Source organism: Canis aureus, chromosome 20 (genome assembly GCF_053574225.1).
Source record: "Canis aureus isolate CA01 chromosome 20, VMU_Caureus_v.1.0, whole genome shotgun sequence".
In the NCBI taxonomy this organism is placed as follows: domain Eukaryota; kingdom Metazoa; phylum Chordata; class Mammalia; order Carnivora; family Canidae; genus Canis; species Canis aureus.
In genome coordinates this window covers 47,158,581-47,185,962 of record NC_135630.1, presented here as the reverse complement: position 1 = coordinate 47,185,962, position 27,382 = coordinate 47,158,581, and the positions used below count along the sequence as shown (strand labels likewise).

Genomic DNA, 27,382 nt, shown 5'->3' with positions numbered 1-27,382 from the left:
TTTAATGAAAGAATTAGCTCAAGACTTGCTGTCTTGATGTGAAATTATGCTCTTCTTACAACACCTTTCTGTCTGTGATTAAAATTTATAATCTTTGTGTCCTCATTTAGCTTTATTACCTACTCTCTATAAGATATATTTAAGCTGATGTGAATTTTCTTTCCCTACCTCATTTCCCTCTTAAGATCTTTAAATTGTTTTCATTTACTGAAACAAGTTTAAAAGTCTAACACACAAGGAGAAATTAAGGAAATACAACAGAATCATCAAATCACAACCCAACGCCTATTTACTGCGTGATTACTAAGTGCTAACTAAGCATTGTGCTAAGTGCTACCCATCCTTTCCTTCATTTCTCATAACACTGTCTGAGCTAGGGATGATGAGATGCTCATTTCGCTGGTGGGGAAACAGAGCTGGCAAGGTTGTGCATTTTCCTAATATCACAGAAGGTAGTGGCCTGTTAGAAGGCAGGTCTGTCTGGCTTCACATCCTGAGGGCTTAATCCTTAGGCTTTACTGTCTCATGTGTTCCGTGGCCAAGAGCGAGATAACCCACTTGGACTCAGTCGTGCCTTCTCCTTGGTACTGAATGGCTGCATGGACTCCTGTTTGTCTTCTAGATAAAACTTCATGTATCCTGAACCACTCTCAATAGCCTTGCTTTTCTGAATACTAAGAGCCCTCCAAGTCTATGTTCTCTCTAGATTATTTTATCCAATGTCATAACTTGTATTACCTTAGTGCTGATTGTTTCCAGATTAACACCTCCAGTTGTGACTGATGCTAACACTTCAGATTCAGATCTCTCACTGCTGAATTAGCGCCTCTACTGGGATATCTGGAAGACATCTAGAATTTATGTCCAAACAGGAGACTTGACTGCTTCCTGTCCCAGATCCGATGCTTCCCATCACTTCCATCGCTTAATAGAAATATTGTCTCTGATCACCCAGTTGCTCAGGCCCTAAATTTAGAAGGCAGCCTGGATTCCCTATTTCTCACTCACCCTACATCCAATCCATTGATGAAGCCTGTCAGCTTTATCCACACGAGCTGTCCTAAAGCCAGTTTGGGTCTCTTCCATACCTACTGTGCCACACTCTGCATCCATGATCTCTTTCCTAAAGCACTACAGGACCTTCCCACTGGTCTCCCTACTTCCATTATTGTTTCTTTACCACCCCAACTCTAGCCTATTTTTCTTTTTTTTTTTTTAAGATTTTTATTTATTCATTCATGAGAGATACAGAGAGAGAGAGAGGGGCAGAGACACAGGCAGAGGGAGAAGCAGGCTCCATGCAGGGAGCCCGATGTAGGACTCGATCCCGGGACTCCAGGATCATGCCCTGGGCAGAAGGCAGGTGCTAAACTGCTGAGCCACCCAGGGATCCCCTAGCCTATTTTTCAAACAGGAGCCACATCGAGTTTTTCAAAAACATTTATCAATTGCATCATTTTTTTGCTCAAATTTTTGCAATGGATGTTCCTCATATGTGCAACAAATCCAGAGTTGTCACTCCTGTCTACCAGCCCCAGGTGCTTTGGGTCCTGGTTGTCTTTAGGATTCACCCCCTATCACTTTTCCTTCATTCACTTTATCACTTGTGCACTACTTTTCTTGCTATTTATTGAATTCTTCTAGCTTTTGCTGCCTTAGGGCCTCTGATTGGCTCTTCCCTCTTCCTCCAGAGGCTGGTGTGGGTGTTTTGTCATTTCTGTCCTTTCGGAGCCATCTCTCTGACTCAGGTCCTCCCTGCCACGCACTCACTCACTGTGTCCCTCTGTCTTCAACCAGGCCTTACTCTCTCCGAGTCCTTATACAACTTAACCCTATACTGAACCTGGTTACTCTCTATTTTCCTCACTAGAATACAAACTCCATTCTATTCCATCGGTGTAGAGATTCTATTTGCTCACCCTCATATCCCCAAATGTTTTAAAATGTGCCTGACACACAGTACATTTTCAAGGTAAATATTAAATAAAAGATTGTTTAGATTTATTTTTCTCAAATAAGTTTTTATACATACAGTCTGAATTGTGGGATTATGCTGAGCACAATAGGCTTCTCTTTAAGATTTTCAGAATTTCTTAGAAACACAAGTTATGCTTTCTGCTAGAAAGGAATGGAAAAGTATGACAAGAGAGCATGGAAGACTGACGCTGACCATGGTCTTAATCTCTTTTTGTTGTTTTCTTATATAAATAACAGACATTTTATGTCTCATAGTTCTGGGGGCTACAAGTCTGAGATGTGAGTGTCTGCATGGACGGGTGAAGGCTTTCTCCTGAGTTATAGACTTCTTGCTGTGTCCTCACACGGTGAAATGGACCGGTGAGATCTCTGGGCCTCTCTATCTCTATTTTCCTTTTTCCTTCTTTTTTTAAATTATAGTTGATACATAGTGTTACATTATCTTCAGCTGTGCAACATCATGATCCAACAGCTATATCCCTTATGTTGTGCTGACCACAAGTATAGCTACCATATGTCACCATACAGCATTCTTACAATAGCATTGACTATGTTATTTATGCTGTACCTTTCATCCCAGTTACTTACTGATTTTATAACTGGAAGCCTGTATCTCTCACTCCTCTTCACCCATTTTTCCCATCCCTCCATCCCCCTGGCAATCCTCAGTGTGTTTCATGTATTTATGCGTCTGTTTCTGCTTTTGTTTGCTTGTCTGTTACTGAGATCTCACCTATAAGTGAAATAAGATGGTATTTGTCTTTCTCTGTCTGACTTATTTCACTTAGCATAATGCCCTATACATGTTAACATGAATGGTAAGATCTCATTATTTTTTATGGCTAAATAATATTCTATTGCCTACATATACCACATCTTCTTTATCCATTTATCTATCAATGGATACTTAGGTTGCTTCCATATCTTCTTGGCAATTGTAAATAATGCTACAATAAACACAGGGGTGCATATATCTTTTAGAATTAGTGTTTTTGTTTATATTGGGTAAGTATACCCAAAATTGGGATTACAGGAGCATATAGTATTTCTATTTTAAAATATTTGAAAAATTTCTATTCTGTTTTCCACAACAGCCACACCAATTTACATTCCCACCCAGAGGGTTCCATTTTTCTCCACTTTCATACAAACACTTATTATTTCAGGTCCTTTTGATATCTGCCATTTTAACAGGTGTGAGGTGAACTCTCTCACTGTGGTTTTGATTTGCATTATCCTGATGATCAGTGATGTTGAATTTCTTTTCATGTGTCTGTTCGCTATCCGTAGGTCTTCTTTGGAAAAATGTCTATTCAAGTCCTCTTTCCATTTTTAATTGGATTATTTGTGGTTTTTGTTTTGTTTTGGTGTGGAGATGAATAAGTTCTTTATATATTTTGGATATTAACCCCTTATCAAATACATAATTTGCAAATATCTTTCCTCATTCACTGGATGCTCTCTTGTTTTGCTGATAGTTTCTTTCATTGTGCAAAACCTTTTGATTTTTTAGTGCCAATAATTTATTTTTGCTTTTGTTTCCCTTGCCTGAGGAGACATATTTATAAAAATATTGCTAAAGGCTGATGTCAAATAGATTACGGCCTATGGGGTTTTTTGTTTGTTTATTTTTAAGAAGTTTTAGGATTTCAAATCTCACATTTAGTTAGGTCTTTAATCCATTTTGAGTTTCTCTTTGTGTATGGTATAAGAAAGTAGTCCAGTTTCATTCTTTTGCAGATAGATGCCCATTTTTCCCAGCACCGTTTATTGAACAGTCTTTCTCCCATTTTATGTTCTTGCCTCTTTTGTTGTAGATTAATTAACCATATAAGTATAGGCTTATTTCTGAGCTCTCTTTTCTCCTCTCTTGATTTATGTATCTGTTTTCATGCCAGTACCATATTGTTTTGATTATTACAACTTTGAAGTAGTGTATCTTGAAAACTGTAATTGTGATACCCCCAGCTTTGTTTTTTCTCAAGCTTGCTTTGGCTCTTTGGGATCTTCTGTGGTTCCAAACAAATTTTAGGATTATTTGTCTTAGTCTTATGAAAAATACTACTAGAACTTTGATAGGGATTGCATTAAACCTGTAGATTGCTTTGGGCAGTATGGACATTTTAGCAATATTACTTCTTGCAATCTGTGCGTATGGAATATCTTTTCACTTGTGTCATTTTTAATTTCTTCTATCAACATTTTATAGTTTTCGAAGTATAGGTCTTTCACCTCCTTATTAAAAGTATATTCCTAGGTATTTTATTCTTTTTGGTGCACTTACAAATACAATGGTTTCCTTAATTTCTCTTTCTGCTACTTCATTTTTAATGTATAGAAATGTAACAGATTTCTGTATATTAATTTTAGATCCTGCAACTTTACTGAATTCATTTATTATTTCTAATAGTGTTTTAGTGGATGTCATTTGTCATTTCTTCCTTACCAATTTGGATGCCTTTTAAAATTGACCTTTAATCTTTGATATTTTAATTATTATGTGTCATAGTGTAGACTTTCTTGGGTTCATCTTGTTTGGAACTTTCTGTGATTTCTGAACCTGGACGTCTGTTTCCTTTCCCAGGTTAGGGATGCTTTCAGGAATTATCTTGGTGTTGTCCAAAAGATCTCTATTTTTTTTTTCTTTTAAATGATTTAATTTTTGGAGCATCTGGGTGGCTCGGTGGTTAAGCATCTACCTTTGGCTCAGGTCGTGATCCTGGGATACTGGGATTAAGTCCCACCTCAGGCTCCCCAGAGGGAGCCTGCTTCTCCCTCTGTCTATGTCTCTGCCTCTCTCTCTGTGTCTCTCATGAATAAGTAATCTCTATACCCAACATGTGGCTCAAACTCATAGCCCCCAGTTCAAGAGTTACATACTCTACCAATGGAGCTAGCCAGGCACCCCTATCTAAAAGATCTCAATCTATATTTTTTTAAACTCTTTTTTTTTTTCCTGTTTAACTTGGATGCATTTCATTACCCTGTCTTCCAGATCACTGACCTGTTCTCCTACATCCTCAAATCTATCATTGGTTGCCTCTAGTGTATTTTTCACTTAAGTTTTTGTATTCTTCAACAATGATTGGTTCTTTTGTTCATTCTCGCTCTCTCTCTCTCTCTCTCTCTTTTTTTTTTTTTTGAAGTTCTTTCTAAGTTCATCCATGCTTCTCTCTAGTCCAGCAATTGGACTGTTTATCAAGTCAATCGGTTTTCTCCATTTCATTTAATTCTTTTTCTGAGGTTTTGTCCAGATCTCCATTATGTTTGGGACATATTCCTCTGTCTCTTATTTTGCTCAATTGTGTTTATTTCTTTAAATTAGGCAGAACATGGGCACCTGGGTGGCGCAGTTGGTTGAGTGACTGACTCTTGGTTTCGGCTTGGGTCATGATCTCGGGGTCATGGGATGGACCTCCTCATCAGGCTCCATGCTCAGTACAGAGTCTGTTTGGGATTCTCTCCCTCTCCCTCCCACTCTGCCCCTCACACTGCTTGTGTGCTCACATGCATGCACACGTGCTCTCTCTCTCTCAAATAAATAAATAATAAATAAATAAATAAATAAATAAATAATAAAATATTTTTTAAAAATAGAAATAAGTAAATAGGCAGAACAACTACTCCTAAACTGAAGAAATGGTCTTGTATTGGGGATCCCCTATGTAGACTGTATCTGTCTGGTGATTTTGGCTGGTTGATTGGAATCATGGTTGGCATGGCCTGGTGATCCCAGGGCACTGTGTGCTGGGGTTGCCCTGGTGGGATGGCTGGAGCTGAAGTGGGCATTGGCTGGTGTGGTTTTGGGCTCTCTGCATGGAGGGTGCCCTGGGAGGACAGCTGAAGCTAAAGTAGGTACAAGCTAGTGGTCTTGGGGTGCCCCACATAGAAGACACTCTGACAAAACAGCCGAAACTAAAGTGGGTGCAAGTTGTAGTATCCTGGGATGCTCACTGCAGTCAACCTGGCAGGGTGGTTGGAACTGAGGTCAGAATGGCTTGGGAGGTCCTGGCGCACTTCCCTGTGGGGCAGCTAGAGCCAGAGCTACATTCAGGCTGGGGTGTCCTGGGGTTTTCACATGGGGCATAACCTGACAGGAGCTAGAGCCATGGTGGACATGTGCCAGGGGGTCCTAGGCACTCACTTAAGGGATACCCTCATATAGCAGCTGGAGCCAGAGTGGTGTGGGCCTACAATGTTGCAGTGTGCTTTTCACCTGTGTCACATTGGTGAGCTGGCTGGAATTGTAGGAAGCTCTGATCTAGTGTGTCCCAATGTGTGCAATGCCAGAGCTGCCTTGGTAGGATTGCTTGGGATGGTGTGAGCCAGGGGCTCAGGGTTTAGGGCTCACTGAGGGGATTGACTGGCCAGAGCACCTAGACCCAACTCCTGATGGCACTATCATGGTGTAGGGGAATACAATTATGGCATTTGGCAGCCCCTTTGGTCTGGACAGAGTTCTAGTAGCTCCCTCACCATTTGATGGGGTTCTAGGACTAGTTCCTTTACATTCTAGTTGCTCTTTTAAACCCTGGTTTTTTTCTGTGCCTTAAGGCGGAGGAATCTGCTCTGAGTTCCTCAGTACTATCCCTCCCAATTGCAGTTCTCAGCATTGGGAGTGGGAGTTTCTTCTTTCTTGCCTTTATGTGGTTTTTCTATCCTTTGTTATGCAGAAACTGTTCAGTTAGCCCGGAGTTCTTCCTCAGGATGAATTGCTCTATAAACAGGTGTAGATTTAGTACATATGTGGAGGAGGTGAGTTCAGGATCTTCCTATGTTGCCATCTTTTTTTTTTTTTTTTAAAGACTCTATTTATCCATTCATGAGAGAGAGAGAGAGAGAGAGAGAGGCAGGCAGAGACACAGGCAGAGGGAGAAGCATGCTCCATGCAGGGAGCCCAATGTGGGACTCGATCCTGGGACTCCACGACCACACCCTGGGCCAAAGGCAGGCGCCAAACCACTGAGCCACCCAGGTATCCCCCTATGTTGCCATCTTGACCTGGAAGCTCTTAGTCTTCATTTTGAATATCAGCGTAATGGCTCTGTGATTGGAGGCTTTACTACCCTTTGTTAAGTACTACTGATTACATTGCCCATATTTTTCGCCATATCCCTATACTCTGTTCCATAAAATAAATTTCTTTTATAGTTTAGTTATTTGTTGAGGTTTATTTATACCTCAAGAAGCAGTTAAATTTTACCCTCATAAATACAGTTATAATATTTTCTTTCTTCTCTTCAAATATATAGCTAATTATATACAATTTTCCTGGGGGATTTATGATATTATTACAATTTCGCTATTGAATGAGCTGGACTTGATGAGGTATAAGCAAAAAGTAGTACTTATTTTATCCACTAACTTTCTAATTCTCTCTTTTATATTTTTTTCCATATCTGTATGTTAGAGATTCCAGAATTTTTCTGATCATGTTAAGGCAATAAATGTCTCATTTTCATTAATTAAAAGCCTTGTATAAAGCTGTTTAAATATTTACTTGAAAGTACCAAGTAAAATAGCTAAAATAATTTTGAAGAACAAAATTTGAGCATTTGCATTATCAATATCAAACTTTACCATAAAGCTAAAGTAAATCAGACAATATGGTATTAGATAAGTGTGGACATATAAAATAGTGAAATAGAATAGTCCAGAAACAGATCTGATATTTGACAAAGGCGCTACTATGACTCAGTGTGATAGAATGATCTTTTCAATAAAAGATGCTGGATCAATTGGATATCTACAAGGGAAAAATTTATTTTGATGTCTCTTCATACCTACACAAAGATTAGCTTGCTCTGGATCTGACACTTCAGCAAAGAATATAAAACAAAATAGCTTCTGGAAGAAAATATAGATTAGTTTTGTGATCTTGGGATAGATAAAGATTTTCTAAACAGTACACAAAATGAATAATCATAATTGTTAAAATAGAATGCTTCAAAAGTAAGAATTTCTGTTCATCAAAAAACACCACTAAGAGAATAAAAAGCCAACCCATGCCCTGGGGAAGATATTGTGATTTTTATATCTATATATTTATGTATCTAAGGATTTATATCATCAGTATATAAATAACTATAAGTACAGAAAACAAACTGCAATAAAAATGGTGAAAATGGCCAAAAGATTAGCACAGAGAATATACACAAGTGTGTGCACACACACATTTACAAAGCAATGATCAATACGCATAAAAAGAGTTCGACATCATCACTTATTGGGGAAATACAATAACGTCCCACTACAAAATGGCTCAAATTTAGAAGACCATCAAATATAAAATTTTAAATGAGGAAGTAGAGCAACTGGAACTTTCCAACTCTGCCGATTGCAGTGTAAATTTTCACATCACTTGGAATTATTTGACAGCATCTGCTAATGTTAAATGTGGTCTTCAGTGACTCAGTAACTCTCCTGGGTAGGCAGCTAAGAGAAACATTTGTACAAATATGTTCATAGCAGTTTTATTCATAATTGCCACAGCCTGGAAACAGCTTGTCCACCAACAATAAAATGGATAAACTTGATGGTGATACATTCACACAATGGAAGTTATTACAACAACTAAAAAGCACCATTAACACACACAACATTCTGGATGACGCTCACAGACATATTATCAACAGAAAGAAGGCTAGATACAAAAGATTTTATACTATGATTCCATTTGTACAAAGTCAAAAAGAGTTAACCATCTAAAAGTGAGAGAGATCAGTTAATGGCTATTTACTCTGCAGATCTGAGTGGTGGTTATGTACAAGTAGAGATATATAAAAGTCATCCAGCTGTACACTTAGCATTTTCACTTTATGTGAATGATTTCTTCACAGGAAGAAGAAAAGCCAGTCCGGGCTAATGTAAAACTCCATTTCCAACTCCCTGCTTCACTACAGGCCTGACTGCCGAGAGGCAGAGGAGGTACTTGCACTTTCCATCTCTCTGTTTTCCTCTTGCTCCCAGTCACTAGCTGCACTCTGAGGTTAGGCATTGGAGTGAAAAAGGATTTGCAGAAAAGGCCAAGTCTCTCTGGCCTGGCACTTGTATGACAAATGTCCAAATTCTGGCCCTTTAATCTCTGGGATATGTGGAGGATGAAAAAAACCACACACACACAAAACCAGTTGCCTCTATCCTCTTAAATTCAGTGGACAGGGCTCTGCCCATTAAACTGGCAAGAGACAGATTAACTGGAGAAAAGGAAACCGTTTTTGCACACGGCCCCAATATACCCAGGAGAAACTCCATGATGAATAACCACAAGGGATGGACAGAACCAACTTCGTAGGTGATGTGAAAACAAATATGATAAGGTTTATCTATGGAGGTGTAAGTGGTCTTTCTATCTCCTCAGAACTATAAAACTCCTTTGGAGACGAGATATAAAGTAGGTTTGTTCTATGTACTTTTGGGGGTAAATATGCCCTGAAGAGGAATTTATGGCAGCTTTATTTCACAGAAATTGCTGGCTTTAGTTAGGTAATGGATGCTCTAAAGAAAGCATGTATTATTATTATTATTATTATTATTATTATTAATTATTTTGCATCTGTTGACTCTTAAATGTCTTCAGCTTAAAATAATCATTATTCCAAAGTGGTATATTTTGGGAAGGCATAATCTGGTCCTCTTGGAAGTTATTGCCTATTCTTCACCAGTATCCCCATCCTGAAGGCACCTGCCACCGCACTAGTTGTTTGCAGGAGCAGTGTGCCCCCTGATGGACCACCTGAGTCACCTCACCCCATCAGGTTCCTCCTTTGGCCCTGGGGGCTTTTAAGATGACCCTGGTTCTGCTTTCTCTTACAAACTCTTTTTTTCCCAGGTGAAATTCCCACTCCTTTTGTCTTTCTAAACTCTAGAATTGCATACTCTTTCTATTATGTCCTTCAGTTTTTGCTCTGCAACCCAAACGGCTTCAGCCAGCTTCTCACAGGTGGTTTTTGGCAAGATGCGCTCTAGGTGCTATTCAGTCAGAGTTCAGTGTCTTGCCAAGCTCTTCCAGCTGGTCTTTAAGTGCTGCTTTCACTTGTCTTGAGATAGTTGTGATGGAACTCTGGGAGAAAGGGAAGGAGCACAATTTTCTAATAATTCTCTTTAAGGAAAATGTCGTCAATCTCCTTTCCCCAATTTCTGGCCTCCTCTTTACAAATACTCTTACTTGGAGGTGGATAATGGGCTACTGATTGCAGAGCATCTTGGGGACCACCTATCAGGACAACCTGTTAGATGGATTTTCATGTTCACCTATCACCCATTGTCCTTCCAATTGAATCTCAGGAAAGAATGAGACCGTTGGGAAAAATGCACTTAAATAATATCATATTTTAAATATATATATTTTGATTTACTTGTTTGTAAGCATAATTACTTCCCTCCCCAACATTGGGAACAGAGACTGGAATGTATTTCTTTGTATCTGAAGTACCTAGCTCAAGTCTGACATGGCCTGATATCTAACCAGATTTGCTGGGGAAAAAAATGGGTGAGAGTTATACTTGTTGAGAAACAAATAGATTTATTGTAATTTAAACATTACATGAGCCTCACAGATTTATTATAATTTAAACATTAAATGTGAATCACATACTGGTTTTTCGAGATTGTGCTCAGAAGATACATGTTAATTTCTCTCCCATTTCACTGACCAAGGCGAAGACAGATGGATGCCAAGGAAATGGAAAAGTCTAATCCTCTCCTAGAAAAGGGCAATGAATGTTTAGGAACTATACTTCAGGCTAGCATGCAGTCATATTTCACAAATCAGAAGTAGCCGCTATTTGCAGTCACTCTATTTGCCATCAGTGCTTTTCCTTCTGTTTGTAAAATGGTGAGTGTATTTAATATTTGTGGATTGCCATATTTCAATTGCTGTTCTAAACACTTGAATATTTAAATTAATTGAATCCTCACATTAAGTCTATGAGGGCAGTGCTAATATCAGAATTTTAAAATAAGGAAATAGAAGCTCAGAGCAGCTAGGTAACTTGTCCAAAATCACACAGCTAGAGGCAGAGGGATTCAAGCTCAGTAAGTCTGGTTGTAGAGACCAAAATCTTAGTCATATCTATTTATCCATCTATCTGAAACATACTATAATTACTACACATAATTCTACATGGAATATATCTGAACAGACATATAAACACATGGGATGTATTTCCTTTTTAATTTAGAGTATTATAAAAGGTCGCAAAACCTCTTCTAGATTTTATCTGGACCCCACACTGTCTGAGTATTGCAAACTTGTTGCATGTGCTTCTAATGTTATTTGGCACATTTTTATAGTAAAAATATCTATTAAAAATGTAATATTGGCTTTGCGCTTTATATTTTAAATGATAATATAAATGACAAGAAATGGCACACACAAATAATATTTTTGCCACTAACCTGTCTTTCTTCCTTTCCCTTTCTTTCTTTTCTTTCTTTTCTTTCTTTCTTGCAGCAAAGCAAGGTTTATTGAGCAATAGCAAAGTGATAGTACAAAGCTCCCAAAGAGGGAGGGGACCCCAGGGGGTTGCCACCTGAGTTTCTAACTCTAGGAGTTTTATGGGCTTGTTAGCAGGCTGTTTTAATCTGATTAACCTTCCTTGTGCCTGTCATCCAATCAGGATTTTGTCACCTACCTATCACATATGAAAGGATAGAGGACTCCTTCCAGGGTGGTGTAAAATCCTTTTAAGGATGGCCTCCCTTAGGGTGGAGGCCCCTTCTCCCTGCCTGCCTGCCTTCCAAGTATCCTTCATCATTCCCCCTTCTGAAGAGGTAACCCTAAATGCTGTTAGGAAAAAAGGAAGCGAGGATCGTAGCTACTTCCTGCTGGTCAGGGGTGTTGGATAGGGCAGCAGTCAGGGTCCCTGTAGTCTGAATCTATCAAAGGTTCCCCTGTAGATGTCTGGTTTAAACTCCATGTAAGACTCCATGGGAACCTTGGAGTTTGGTGACCTTTATTCTGTAAAATATAAAACAGGTTGGGGCATTTAGGAAGCAAAGCCCAAAGCCTAATGCAAGACAGAGTATAGCCAAGGATCAGTTGAGAGATAGAGGATGTTTTAGTGAACTCCCCACATTCTGTGAGGAGAGGGCAGCAAAGGAATTCAATGAGGATTATGATTTTGAAGGGATAGAGGAAAAGTAACATTTATGAAGACTTATTTGTCTTATTGCTTCAAAAGCAATAAGGGTTCTGGGTTCACAGAGGGATTTTGGTTTCTTGTTGTTAGGCCCCTTTGGAGACCAGGGTTTGACTCTGGAATGGTGGATCCAGGCTTCAAATGCAGGCATTTTGACTGCTATTGAAGTGGCTGATTTTAGCCAGACCGGCTCTAACAAGCACTTGGTCCCCACGGTGAAATGGGACAGGTTGGTTATTTTGGTGCTGGGAGTTGGGAAAGCTCCCTGTAGGAGGGATGAAATGATATAACAAATCAAAGACTTCCTTGTCTATCAGCAGATCATTTACAAGGAAAGTTCTCCCGTGAGATCTCGAAGGGACTCAAGCCCTTTTCAATGGGGATGTTCCTAATTCAGAGTAAGGCAATAGGAGTAGAGACACCTAATTTTGACTTGTTTCTTGTGCTACTTCATTGTTCTGAGGATTGAAGTCTTCAGGCATAATGTAAGCGATAGTGCCCCACACCTTGAATGCTCCCTGTGTTATCACACTAAAGGGACGGGAGAGTCCAAACTGAGATATTTACTAGTGCCTTTATCACTTTTGAGGCTTTTTTGGTTCTACAGAGGAAGGCCTCAACCCAGTGCATGAAGGTATCTACCCAAACTGGGAGGTACCTGTACCCATGCATTTTAGGCATGTGTGAAGCCCATTTGCCAATCTTCCCCAGGGCAACTTTCTTTTGCCATATGCCTATGGGGATTTGTGGATGGGAGAACAGGTTATTCTTCTGGCAAACTTCACACGTTTTTCCATCCCAGAGTTGGTTTCTATCTGTCCCAGGGTTATTTTCAGAGCTTAGGGAATCAAGAGGATAGGCAGCCACCACATGCTACAAGCCACCAGATTCAGCTATTTGCTTAAATATCCCATGGGTGTTGAGCTGTTGAGCTGGCCCTGGGGTCTGGGTTAGGAGGCCCAAAGCTACTCCCTTTCTTTCTGTCACATACAAGTTGTAAGTTCTCAAGGTAGGAAGACTTAAAGCTGGGGCACTGAGTGAGGCCGGTTTGAGATTTTTAAAAGCTTTTTTCCTACTCTAGATCCCACATTAATCGATAAGTACCAGCTTATCTATGTCCATATGTCCTTGATCTACTGATAGAGAGGGTAGGTCATTCCTCCCTATCCTGGTATCCATGAGTGACAGTATCCTGGTATGCACTAAAAACCTTTCCAACAAGGGAAAGCTGTGGGATCCTTACACAGTTGTATGGGAACAGGCACTACGGTTAAGGCTTGACCCACTTAAGTCTGAGTTGCCCAAACCTGGGAATTAATATCAGCCTCTATAAAGGGGAGGCAAAGGCTAGTCTGCCCAGGAGCTATCAGTATGAGAGTTAGTATCTCTACCTAAGAAAGATTGTGGGACTTTCAGGCATTAAGAAAGAGTGAGAGAATATTAGATCTCCCCAGGTGCATCCCAGAAGGTGAGAAAAAAATTTGGCTATGGGCTGCCCAGTGACACCCTTGACAACAGTACTGTGGTTGGATAGTTGGCCCAGGTTGGAGAGTAGAACAGAAGAGGTAGCTCCAGTATCAAGAAGGAAATCCAACTAGTTTTCCTTCTATTTCCAAAATTATCAGTTACCAGTTCTGGGGTGTCAGCTCACATTGGTCCTGGCATTATCTCCTAGCTGCAGTACCTTAACCTCTTGTGTCATTGCTTGACACAGGCCCCTGCTTGACACAGATTCCTGCTTGACATGAAAGACTGACTCCATTTTGCTCTCTACACCACCTAATCTTTTAGTAGAAATGTTCTGTCTGGTGTAGCCACATGCAGGGACAAGATGGGCACCCAGGGAGGGGAAATCCATCGGGGATAAGCTACGTTGAAACCAAAAAGTTGGGAGATCCCTTAGATCTTAGTTCTTTTTCCCTGCTTGGCCATTCCTTCACATAGGTGGTGTAGCCAGTCTGAGGGGTGTCCTAGAAATGCCCAGGATAGAAGGAGTCAGAAACAGGAGACTGTTCCTTGCCATAACAGAGAACTGTGAGTGAGATCGCTTGGAGGCCACCTGAACCACTCACAAGGGAATGTCTAGGAGACCATCCAGAGCTTTCTCATTAGTTCTCCCAGGGGAGGGATCAGCTGACAAAAGAGTAGTTGAGGGGTTTCTCTCTGGATGTCCAGAGGAGCAAATAAGTAATCAAGGCTGTTCAAAGAGTAGCCTTGGTCAGGTCCTTCAGTGGCTGCTCAGTTTTTGCCAGGTCCCTCACATCTGGTGATCTGCTCCAAAAGGAGTTCTGAGTTCTTACCAAACGGATATTTCCAACTTCTGTTGGGGGATCACTTGGAAAGGAGCCCAGAGAGCCTGCCACCCAAGACTTAAGAATGGCAGATGTGCTAATTGTTCTTACATGACTGATGGGTGCCCATTGTTTCAACAAACAAAATGGAGAGAGAGAGAGGGAGAGAGACATGCTGCCCACTATTCACAGTTAGGTGTCCTTAATGATGGTGGAGATCCCAGACAAGCCCCCATAAAAGTTACAGGATTTTTTTTTAATCTCCATCCCTGCCCTCAGTTCTTGGTCACACCACTTTGAAGAATGAGGAGGTAGACCAGATAGAGTGGTGAGCAGCAAAACAAGTTTTTTTGAGCGATAGCAAAGTAATAGTACAAAGCTCCCGAGGAGGGAGGGGATCCAAGAGGGTTGCCGCCTTTAACACTATATTTTTAAACTATATCTTTGTTGACACATACAGACCTAATTCATTCCTTTTAAATTCAGTTGACTCATTTTCTAGTTATACTTCATAGTTATCAGATCATATACTTGTTTTCTCAAGAGTCAAGTGTGTTTTGTTTTTTTGGCTTTGTTTGGCTTTAAAAATATTTTTCTCTAAAAGAATTAGGGAGTTTCAACAAATAGAAAAAAATATGTTCTGTGGCTTCTTTCAGTTTTATCAATGATGGCATCAGCAAGAGAGCCTTTTAGTCAGGAGTAGAAAGAATCATGTTAGTTCACAAAGTCCCCTGTGTTATATTCACTCAAACCCTAAGAAAAAAGATCAAAAGTTCCACGGGCCACTACAAGCCCAGCAGTTTGGAAGGGACCTAATATTGTGAGGTCCAAATGTGTCCCATACACAGCATCACAACCACTAACACCTGTATATTAGTAGGTCAACAGCTTTGTCTTCTGGGTGATCTGTATGATACAAATGCCTTCTACTGTTTAGACAAAAATTTCTAGAGTTGAGAAGTATAATGCTTTTTTCAACAAAAGTTGAAGCCTTCAATCGTCATTGATCCTCGATACAAAATATTCCTGTTAGAAAATACATGATCAAATGAAATTTTAAAGGCTCAAGCAAAAGAATGATCTTATAAACCATATAATAAAGTTGGAGGGGACTATAAATACTTTAATGTACATGTTTTCTTTTAAAATAAAAGATATCCTTTTTTCTTCTTTGGGCAAAAACATTTGGTTGCTTGGAACACGTTTGTACTAGACACCTCTACCTTTCCTACTTTGTGACCCGATTTTAATTTGCTTAAGTTTGGCATACACATTGAACGGCATATTTTACAGTGAAGTGAAAACTTGAGAGATTTTTTTTTCCAGTTTCCAGTGGTGTTGAGAGAATGCTGTCTACGATTAGGTAGGTGTATATAATGCTGTGATTCAGTCCTACAGGTAAAGAAGTCATTATTAAATTTTTCTAATATTTATTAATGGAATAATCAGCTTAACATGAACTTACACATTCTTTGGAAATGCTGATATTTCAGCCTACAATGTTGGTGAAGGACTTTTCTGGATAAGAAGAAAAGGTGTAGAAGGAAATTTCATTTTCAGTCATTTCTGCCTCCTCAAGCCACTTTTATATGTGAATAAAGAAAGAGATTCAGAGATTATATATATACACCCAGTCTGATTGGAGGGACTTCTTTTATAAATGATTATAAACTTATCTTTTGAGTGGTTGAGAAAAGCATTTTAGTTATGCACAAGATTTTAGCAAGTCATAAACATCAAATCTAGGACTCTTTCAAAAAAATACCACTCTTTCTTCTTATAATTTCTTAGAGAAATAAGAGCAGGTGTATGAAAACCTCTTTTTTTTCTCTAATATGCATAATATTGACTGTGTTGAGGTTGAGATATACATTCTTTGTTATTATAGGAAAATATCTTGTTTATTAAAAGGTTTATTTTTATTTTATTTCATATGTAATTTATTTATTTATTTTTAAAGATTTTATTTATTTATTCATGAGAGACACACACACAGAGAGGCAGAGACACAGGCAGAGGGAGAAGCAGGCTCCATGCAGGGTGCATGATGTGGGACTCAATCCTGGGACTCTGGGATCACACCCTGGGCTGAAGGCAGATGCTTAACTGCTGAGCCACCCAGGCATCCCTATTTCATATATAATGGATTTAAATTTAATAACCCCCTTTTGTTTGGCCTCAATCCATATAGTCTTTTTTTTTTATCTGACATGCTGATATGATGAAAAATGTAATGACATAATAATGAATTATACTTACCATTCTAGACTACTAATAGTGCTTGATCCTATTTTATATTCCTTTTGGCATCACACTCGATTTAATTTGATGCACACAATTTTTGTTTTTATGTTTTTCAGGGATACTGATACTGTTTTACTTTTAGTTCTCTGTTTTGTTAATCTGAGCTCCTCAAAAAGAATTTTTAAACTTAAAAAAAATTTATATAGCCTGGAAGAGTTTCAATAGGCTAGGATTTGTCCTTTAATGTTTAAATCCCCTATTGGTAAGTCATTCTGAGTTTTATGTATCTCAGGGGAATAAGTTTTAAGTCTTTGTTCAAATAATAGACATTTAAAGTTATAAAATATTATTCTGAACTTAATTTGACTATTCACAGGTTTTAATAAGAATAATTTTGTTGGGGAGCCTGGGTGGCTCAGTCAGTTAAGCATTTGCCTTCAGCTCAGGTCTGGGATGGAGCCCCACATCAGGCTCCCTGCTCAGCGAGAAGCCTGCTTCTTCCCCTCTCTCTGCAACTCCCCTTCCTGAGCGTCTCTCCCTCTCTCCCTGTTAAATAAATGAATAAAATCATTGAAAAAAATAATTTTATCAATGCAGTTTATATTTCTTATTTGATGTGAATTATTTGAGACTTTAAAATATTTCCAGTAAGGTATATTGGGGAATTTGTTGTTCATCTATTATTATTGTTCAGCTTAGTAAAATGTGGCCAGGGAATAGTGGCACTAAAATTTTGTAATGTAGATTTTTCTGTATAGCTTACTATTTTGATTTGTACGGAAGTTCAGTGGGAGGCAGCCCAGGTGGCTCAGTGGTTTAGTGCTGACTTCAGCTCAGGGTGTGATCCTGGAGACCCGGGATCAAGTCCCAGTTTGGGCTCCCTGCAGGAGCTGGCTTCTCCCTCTTTCTGTGTCTTTTCCTCTCTCTCTCTCTGTGTCTCTCATGAATAAATAAATAAAATCATAAAAAAACAAAGTTCTGTGGGTATTAGAAAATAATATTTGTACATTTTTATAAGGTTTCGTGTAAAATTTACATTATTGATTATATCATTCATGTATCTATATTATCCTTTTGTTTAAATTGTTTGCAAATGACTGAAAGATGTGGGTTAAAATCAACTCCTAAGAATGTGTTTTTGCTCTATATCATAAGGAATACATTTATCCATCAGAAACCTTTTTGTCCAATTCCATTATTTTGGCTTTCATTCTTCTTTGTCACACAGTAATATTGATGCTCATTTGTTCTTTACTGATGCACATATGTGCTTATCTTTCCTCTTCCACACCAGCCCATAAAATTAAAGGACCAAATTATTGCTTAATGATGAAATGTCAAACTACACACTTGTATAGATGTGAGTAGCTACATTTTTTCACTATAAGCAAAGCTACACTGTTACAATGAGAAGTTTGATTGTGAGTGAGGAATCAAGGGGAGTTAACTAAGATGACTGGACACCTGATGGTATTCTGTTGAGAGCATTCATTGTCAACGCATTCATTGGCTTTTGTATTGAATGACTCAGAAAGGGAGAATCATAGTTTATAGGTTGCAATTGTCTTTCTCTTTTTATCCCTTTGTATTTGATTTTCTCTTTTATTGTGTTAAAAAGTTGAATCTTATAAATTACATACTATGCATTTCTAACCCAATACAAAATAAATTCTCACGGAGTGGAGTGCAGACATTGGTTGCCTATGTCTGAGGACTCACCTCTCCAAGTAGAAGGCTGGGTTCTAGCTTTCATTGGCCATAAAGTATGGTGGACCTCAGTGCCTTCTCTGACTGGGGCCACTCATATTATTTTTTATTTTTTTATTTTTATTTATTTATTTATGATAGTCACAGAGAGAGAGAGAGAAAGAGAGAGGCAGAGACACAGGCAGAGGGAGAAGCAGGCTCCATGCACCGGGAGCCTGATGTGGGATACGATCCCTGGTCTCCAGGATCGCGCCCTGGGCCAAAGGCAGGCGCCAAACCGCTGCGCCACCCAGGGATCCCATATTATTTTTTAATATAGACTTTTTATGTATTTTGATAATTATTATCTTGTAATTATTTTAAAACAGATGGCAGCTGCACAGAACGTGTCTTACTTTGAATGATATAATATTGTCATGTTTATGGTTATGACACAATTTCTATCAGATTATTCTTGGTCTTTTATTTAAACACATGGGTCTCAGAAAAAAAAAAGATAATGAAAACATTTGGATTATAGTATTCTGATGCCAAATAAGATGTCCATTTGTGTGTATGTATGTGATTAGGAAAGCATGAGACTTGGTTGGAGGAAGCATTGTGACATCCTACTAAAGTTGTCCTATCCGTGTTGGTTATTATAAACCAAATTTGCTGGAATAATGCTCTTCTTCTATAAGATCAAGGATGACAATGTCTCACCCTCCACTCCAACCACATATACAAATCCCCATACACACATAGAGTCCTGCATCCCACAATGAAGGCAAAGCTGGGAGTGAGCATATTGCCTGGCATTCTGTGTACAGCACTGGAATGCTACTCTCGAAAGAAGTGATTAATGCTTGCTTCTCATCTACTGTCCTTGCCCCAGCACCCAGCTCCTGAACTTGGAGGCATTAGACTATGCTGGTTATCTATTGGACTTTGACTTTACTCATGATGTCTTAACTGTTGCTCAGCCATCCTTCATTCTGGTCTCACCTGTACTATATCTTGCAAAGATTCTGCAAAATTTCTGGTATGTGGCTGGCATTCATCCTCTATTTCTAATGCTGTATAAATATTTCCCTGTAGATCCAGAGAGTCGGAGAGGTGGTGGGGAAAGTAGTCAAATAAGCAAGGCCAATTTGCCCTGTTATATTAAAATGTATCAGTTAATTTAGACTGTTTAATTAACCATATTAACCTTTTAGTGAATTGCTATGTAATAGTTAAGGGTGTATTGGGCTGAGACCAAGGACAAATAGACCTGTTAACAACCTACTACATGAACTTACCCTAGCCACTTAATCGATCAGAGCTTCAGGCTTGTTACCTGAAATATGAGATAAAAAGGGTTTTGATCTCTAAAATTACTCTCACCTATCTTACTTAATGACTCTGTGGTTTTTAATACTGCATTAACTGAAGCACTAGGACATTTCATTGCAGTTTGACTATTATGAGTTAACCCTGACATGTATGTAAAAGTCTAATCCTAAATATGAAGGTATCATTCACTCTGAATTTTGAGCAGACTGCAGTAATAACAAACAACCTCTGTGCACCCACTTTATGTATCTATTACATGGTAATTATTCATTTATGATACTTGATACTGTAGATATTTTAAGGGCCATTTCTCCTGGCTGTTCTTGATGAAAAATGTTATGCTCCATTATTCAGCATTTAGAACTAATGACTGCTCCTCTCAGCTTGTTGTCAGCCAGCTCCTTCTTTTATCTCCAGAACACTTATGATGGCAAAGGGCATCTTTTGAAAGATTTTAGTCAAGAGAGGTCATGTTCATGCAGTCCCCCATCCCTGTCAGTTCTTCAACAAAATATTTAGTCACATGACAACTTCTTGTTGGAAAGCTCCAGTTCACCAAGGAAATAGCAAACAAGACTGCTGCTTATAAAAGGGAGGCAGTATTTATGCTTTCCTTAGCAGTCTAGTTTATCTCATTGCTTCATACCATATTAAGTCATGCAAAATTGTCAGATATAGAAAATGCTCTTGGGATTGGTATATACAATGACAAAAATCAATTATATTAACTAACTTGACCAGTTTATTTTTCAAATATCTTAATTATCTAATATCCAAAGAGATTCTTTTTTCTAAATTATGGTTTGAAATACATTTGACTCTTGGAAAGGATCATAGATGTTACCTCGTATTCCATCCCAACCAGTTCAGTGAGTCCTCTAATATAGCCATGGCAAGTGGCCATCAGCCTTTGTTAAGCATGTCTCATTAGAAAGAAATCACTATTAACAATATAGATATTTCTCTTTTTGAACATGTTTTTATTTTTTATTTTAAGATTTTTAAAAAGATTTTATATATCTTTTTGAGAGAGAGAGAACATGAGTGGGAGGGGGGAGGCAAAGGGAGAGGGAGAAGCAGACTCCTCACTGAGCAGGGAGCCTGAGGTGGGACTTGATCCCAGGACATCTGGATAATGACCTGAGCTGCAGGCAGACACTTAATCAACTGAGCCACCCAGGTGCCCCTTGAACATGTTTTTAAAAAGTCAAGTTTACTAATTTCCTCTCGATTCTACCAATTGGTCCTAATTTTTCACTTGTTAAGTGAAACCACAACCTTACCCTCTATATCTGCATTGAGTAAGGATTCATTCATACCTGTGGTCATCTGACAAATTAGTTATTGTGTATATAATATGTGTGTATATTTAATACCTACTATGTATTAGGCATCATGCCAGTTACTAGAGTAAAATAGTGATTATGGTAAGAATTATAGCAACCCTCAGAGAATTTACTGGCTAGGAATAATATGAATGAAACGAACTGTTCATTTCAATTTATGGACAGTGTTTCCAATCTCTGAATACAAGCTTTCAGAAATACCTTTGCATAGAATATCCTTATATATATTCAATCCTCCCTACCCCACAAATCAATAATTACCCCTGCCTCTTCTGTCATTGATTAGCATTTCAGGACAATGTATAGTTACCAGATACTTTTGACGATATATTACTTAAAATACAATATTGCATTGTATCATATAGGTGTAGTACTTAGTGGAATAATAATGACAAACCCTGTTTCGCATAATTGAGAGTGTCACTTCAATTGTACTTTCATGCGTTCTATTACCTTGGCTTCATTTTTAAGAAAAAGAAACTGATTCATCTAAGTGCCTCATTCGAAGTCATAGAATTAGACTAGAGCTGGATCCAATACTCAGTTCTCTAATTTAGGTCTCTCCAGAATATTAGCCATTGGAAAAGAATCTTTGCAGGGGATCCCTGGGTGGCTCAGTGGTTTAGTGCCTGCCTTTGACCCAGGGTGTGATCCTGGAGTCCCGGGATCGAGTCTCACATCAGGCTCCCTACATGGAGCCTGCTTCTCCCTCTGCTTGTGTCTCTGCCTCTCTCTCTCTCTCTCTCTCTGTGTCTCTCATGAATAAATAAATAAAATCTTAAAAAAAAAGTAAAAGAATCTTTGCATCTGCATGGGGAGGAGGTACCCTCTGCTTTTGACTCAATCTTATAAAGTGATACTAAGTAACACAAATGCAAAGTAGCTGCAACAGCAGAACCAACATTTAGAAAGGTCTTCTTGTATATGCATATTTTAAATATGAATCTTTATAACAAAAATGATTTTAATTGATACTCAAGTAAGAGTAATATGATTATTAGAAACATGCATTAGAATTTTAGATGTGAATCATTTGAAATATGTTTAAAGAAACAAAAGACATTTCATTAGATAGCTCTGGAAATAAGTATTGAGGATATCTACATGTACTATTCCAGTGGACTTCAGGCTTCACCCAGTCAGATAAGCCTACTGCAAATAACTACAAAGATAGCTATGAGGTAACATCACAGAACATTTGTACTTCACAACTCTCAGAAAGTTTTCTTGACTCATTTTGAGAGTGAGTGGTATCTGGTAACTATACATTGTCCTAAAATGTTAATCAATGACAGAAGAGGTAGGGGTAAGTCACTTAGTCCTGGATTATTTTTCTGTATATAGCTCTTTCATTCAATTTTTCCTGTTAAGGATTTTTTGATTGATTGATTGATTGATTGATTGATTGATTGATTTGAGAGAAAGAGAGAGAAAGTGGGGAGGAGCAGAGGGAGAAAATCCCCATGCAGACTCCCTGTCGAGAATGGAGCCACGTCACTGCAGGGCTGGATCCCAGGAGCCTGAGATCATGCCTGAGCCAAAACCAAGAGTCCAGCACTGAGCCACCCAGGCAATCTGAATTTTTGCTGTTAATGAACACATGTGATCAAGAAAATATTTTTAGAACACAACTATATAGCTGTATAGACTGTTCTCGTACCATGGAAATGTTTGTATAGAACTTCAGAAATAAAGGCATTTAAGCTTCTCTTTCTTAGACAGACTTAATAACAGAAATAATTTATATTGAATTGAGAAGGCTTAATTATTACCATTTCTAGTTAACTTCAATTTCACAGAATTTGCAAAACACACACACACACACACACACACACACACACACACACACTTTAAATGACTTTCTAATTCCAAAAGTGAGAAAGTCCAGAACTCCCTTAACATTTTCATGGATGCTTTGATTCTTTAAAGTTCATGTTTGCAAGTACGTTTCACAAGTGACTGTAAAATAGTCATAAAAAATAAGTACACTGTTTCTTCTCAAAACTTTGTCTCAAATATGTTCCACAATAGATAATAGTATGACACTTAAGGCAATTTTAGAAAACTTAAGAGAATATCACTTGTTAGATAAAACAAGTAATTGGAAGTTATAGAAAACAATACTTAGATACATAATTCATTCACTTTATATAATTCAACAAAGTATATTTAAAATCCTATTTCTTTTCTCATAAATCAAGCAAATGCATCTGATTCCCTTTACTCATCCTTTACATAATTCTGACTCTAAAACTGAGAATAGGAGGAAGATGAAGCCAGTGAATGTTGGAGAAGGAAGGGTTTCTGAACTTTCACAAATAAATATTTAATGAGGTATGTGGCAATGTGTGGTATAATTTTCTTACTTTGTACAGTACACAGCCACGTTATACTCCCTTGCATATCGTAAATGCTTTCTTCCCTTTCCCCAACCATGTTCCCTTGTGGCAATCACCAGTTCTTTGTTTTTATGAGTCTGTTTCTGCTTTTAGTTTGTTTGTTTTGTTTTTAAAATTCCACATAAAAGTTAAATCATATAGTATTTGTCTTTCTCCATCTGACTTATTCCAATTAGAATAATACTCACTAGGTACATTGATGATGTTACAAATGGCAAAACGTCAGTCTTTGTTATGATTAAGTAATATTACATTATATATATATAAAATAATATATATATGAGTGTGCATGTATACACACACACACACACCACTTCTTTTTTTAAGTTTTCAATTTTAATTCCAGGGATAGTTAACACATAGCATTATATTAGTTTCAGGTGTATAATATAGTGATTCAATAATTCTACTTCCCAGGACTCATGATGGTAAGTGTCCTCTTTAGTCCCCATCACCTAATTCACCCATCCCCCCACCCACCTCCCCTCTGGGAACCATCAGTGTGTTCTCTATAGTTAAGAAAGTCTGTTTCTTGGTTTGTCTCTCTCTTCTTTCTTTTGCTTGTTTTATTAACTTCCAATTGGGAGTGAAATCATATTGTATTTGTCTTTCTCTGAGTTATTTCACTTAGCATTATACTCTCCAAATCCATCCATGTTGTTGCAAATGGCAAAATTTCATTCCTTTTTATGCCTGAATAATATTCCAGTGTGTGTGTGTGTGTGTGTGTGTGTGTGTGTGTGTGTTACATATTCTTTATCCATTCATTTACCAATGGACACGGGCTATTTCCAAAATTTAGCTATTGTAAATAATGTAATAAACATGGGGAGGTGCGCATGTCCCTCTGAATTGGTGTTTTTCTATTTTTTGGGTAAATACCCAGTAGTGCAATTACTAGATCATAAGATAGTTCTATTTTTGACTTTTTGAGCCTCCAAACTCCTTACTGTTTTCCATAGTAGCTGTACCAGTTTGCATTCTCGCCAAAGCACAGGAGTTCCTCTCCTCCACTTCCTCACCAATACTTACTGCTGCTTTTATTTTAGCCATTCGGACAGGTGTGAGGTAATATCTCATTAGAGTTTTGATTTGCATTTCCCTGATGCTGAGTGATATTGACCATCTTTTCATGTGTCTGTTGGCAATTTGTATATCTCCTTTGGAGAAATGCATGTTCATGTCTTCTGCCCATTTTTTTAAACTGGATTATTTGGTTTTGGGGGGTTAAGTTACATAAGTTCTTTATATATTTTCGATACTAACTCCTTATCAGATATGTCATTTGGGAATATCTTCTCCCATTCTGCAGGTTGCCTTTTGGGTTTGTTTACTGTTTCATTCACTGTGCAGAATCTTTTTATTTTGATGTAGTCCCAATAGTTGATTTTTGCTTTTATTTTCCCTGCCTCAAGAGGCATATCTAGCAAAAGGTTGCTATAGCCAATGTCAGAGAAATTACTGCTTGTGCTCTCTTCTAGGATTTTTGTGGTATCAGCTCTCACACTTAGTTAGGTCCTTAATCCATTTTGAGCTTATTTTTATGTATGATGTAAGAATGTGGTACAGTTTCATTCTTTTGCACGCTGCCATCCAGTTTTGCTTCCAACACTATTTGTTAAAGAGACTGTCTTTTTTATTGGATGTTCTTTCCTGCTTTCTTGAATATTCATTAACCATATAATTGTGGGTTCATTCCTGGGCTTTCTATTCTGTTTCATTGATCTACGTGTCTATTTTTGTGCCACTACCATACCACTTTGATTACCACAGCTTTGTAATATGACTTGAAGTCTGGAATTGTGGTACCTCCCAGTTTTGTTTTTCTTTTTCAGGATTGCTTTGGCTATTTGGGATATTTTGCAGTTCCATACATATTTTAGGATTGTTTGTTCTAGTTCTATGAAAACTACTCTTGATATTTTGACAAGGATGCATTAAATCTGGAGATCGCTTTGCATAGTATAGACATTTTACAAATATTTGTTCTTCCAATCCATGAGCATCAAATGTCTTTCCATTTCTTTGTATCATCTTTAATATCTTTAATTAATGTTTTATAGTTTTCAGAGTAGAGGTCTTTCACCTCTTTTGTTTAACTTTATTCCTAGGCATTATTTTTGGTGCAATTGTAAATAGAATTGTTTTCTTAATTTCTCTTCCTGCTACTTCATTATTAGTGTATAGAAATTCAATGGATTTCTGTACATTGATTTATATCCTGTGACTTTACTGAATTCATTTATCAGTTCTAGTAGTTTTTTGCTGGTGTCTTTAGGGATTCCTATACATAGTATATCATCTGTAAATAATGAAAGCTGTACTTCTTCCTTGCCAATTTGCATGCTTTTTATTTTTGTGTGTGTGTCTGATTGCTGTAGCTAAGACTTCCAGTACTGTGTTGAATAAAAGTAGTGAAAGTGGGCATCTTTTCCTTGTTCCTGACATTAGGGAAAAGCTCTCACTCTTTCCCCATTGTGAGGTCTGCTGTGAGCTTTTCATGTACAGCCTTTATCACATTGAAGTATGTTCCTTCTAAACCTACTTTGTTGAGAGTTTCTATCATGAGTAGATGTTGTATGTTGTCAAATACTTTTTCAGCATCTATTGAAATTATCTATGGTTTTTATCTTTTCTCCTAATGATGTCATGCATAACAATGATTGATTTGTGAATATTAAATCAAACTTGCATTCTGGGAATAAATCCCACTTGACCATGATGAATAATTCTTTAAATGTTTTGTTGGATTCAGTTTGCTAGTAGTTTGTTTTGTTAGAGTAATGCTAACCTTGTGAATAAATTTGGAAGTTTACCTTCCTCTTCTATTTTTTGGTATAGTTTGAAAAAATTAGGTATTAACTCTTTAAATATTTGGTAGAATTCATCTGTGAAGCCATCTGGTCCTGGACTTTGTTGGGAGTTTTTGATTACTATTTCTTCTTTACCCATTTTTCAATTGATGGACACTTGGGTTGTTTCTATAACTTGAATGTTGTAAATAATGCCACAATGAACATATAGAGGTGCATATATTTTATCAAATTTGTTTTCTTTGAGTAATGGAATTACTGGATCATATGGTATTTCAATTTTTAATTTTTTCAAAAACCTCCATACTTTTTTCCACAGTGGTTGTACCAATTTATATGCCCACCAACATGCATGAAGTTTTCCTTTTCTCCACATCCTTGCCAAGCCATTTGTCTTTTTGAAACTAGTCATTCTGACTAGTATGGGGTGCTATCTCATCATTATTTTGATTTGCATTTCTCTTATGATGAGTGATGTTGAACACCTTTTCATGTCTCTGTTAGACATCTGTATATCTTCATTGGAAAAAAATGTCTATTTAGGTTCTTTGCCTATTTTTAATTGGATTATTTGGTTTTATTTGGTGTTAGATTATATGAGTTCTTTATATATTTTGCATATTAACTTCTTATCAGATACACTATTTACAAATATCTTCTCTTTTTCACTAGGTAATTGTCTTGTTTTGTTCATGGTTACCTTCACTGTGCCAAAACATTTTATTTTATTTTTTTTTTTATTTTTTTTTTCCAAAACATTTTATTTTGGTGTAGTTCTAATAATTTATTTTTGCCTTATTTGCCTTGCCTGAGGAGCCATCTCCATAAAAATGTTGCTAAGGTCAATGTCTAAGAGATTACTATCTATATTTTCTTAGAGTTCTTTAGTTTCAGGTCCCACATGTAGCCCTTTAATTCATTTTGAATTTTTTTGTCTGTATGGTGTAAGAAAGTGGTCCAGCTTCCTTCTTTTGCATGTAGATGTCTTGTTTTCCCAGCGCCATTTATTGAAGAGGTTATCTTTTCCCCATTGTATATTATTTGAAGTACATTAATTGGCCATGTAAGCGTGGGTTTATTTCTGAGATCTCCATTCTGCTCTATTGATCCATGTTTCTATTTTTCTGTCAGTACCATGCTTTCTCCCCT

The 27,382-nt window shown here is 37.7% G+C and overlaps 1 protein-coding gene across 20 annotated transcripts in view; it reads left to right on the top strand.

Annotated features, from left to right (window-relative positions):
- The window catches only part of LOC144291774 (uncharacterized), a 322,394-nt gene that overhangs the window by 39,513 nt on the left and 255,499 nt on the right, over positions 1-27,382 (top strand). The window contains exon 4 of one of the 20 annotated variants that reach the window (XR_013359264.1): positions 8,817-9,158. The exons of the other annotated variants lie outside the window; for them this stretch is intronic. The gene's annotated coding sequence lies outside the window, so the exon portion shown is untranslated. Of the gene's footprint in view, positions 1-8,816; positions 9,159-27,382 lie in introns of those variants that run through there. 20 annotated transcript variants of the gene reach the window in all.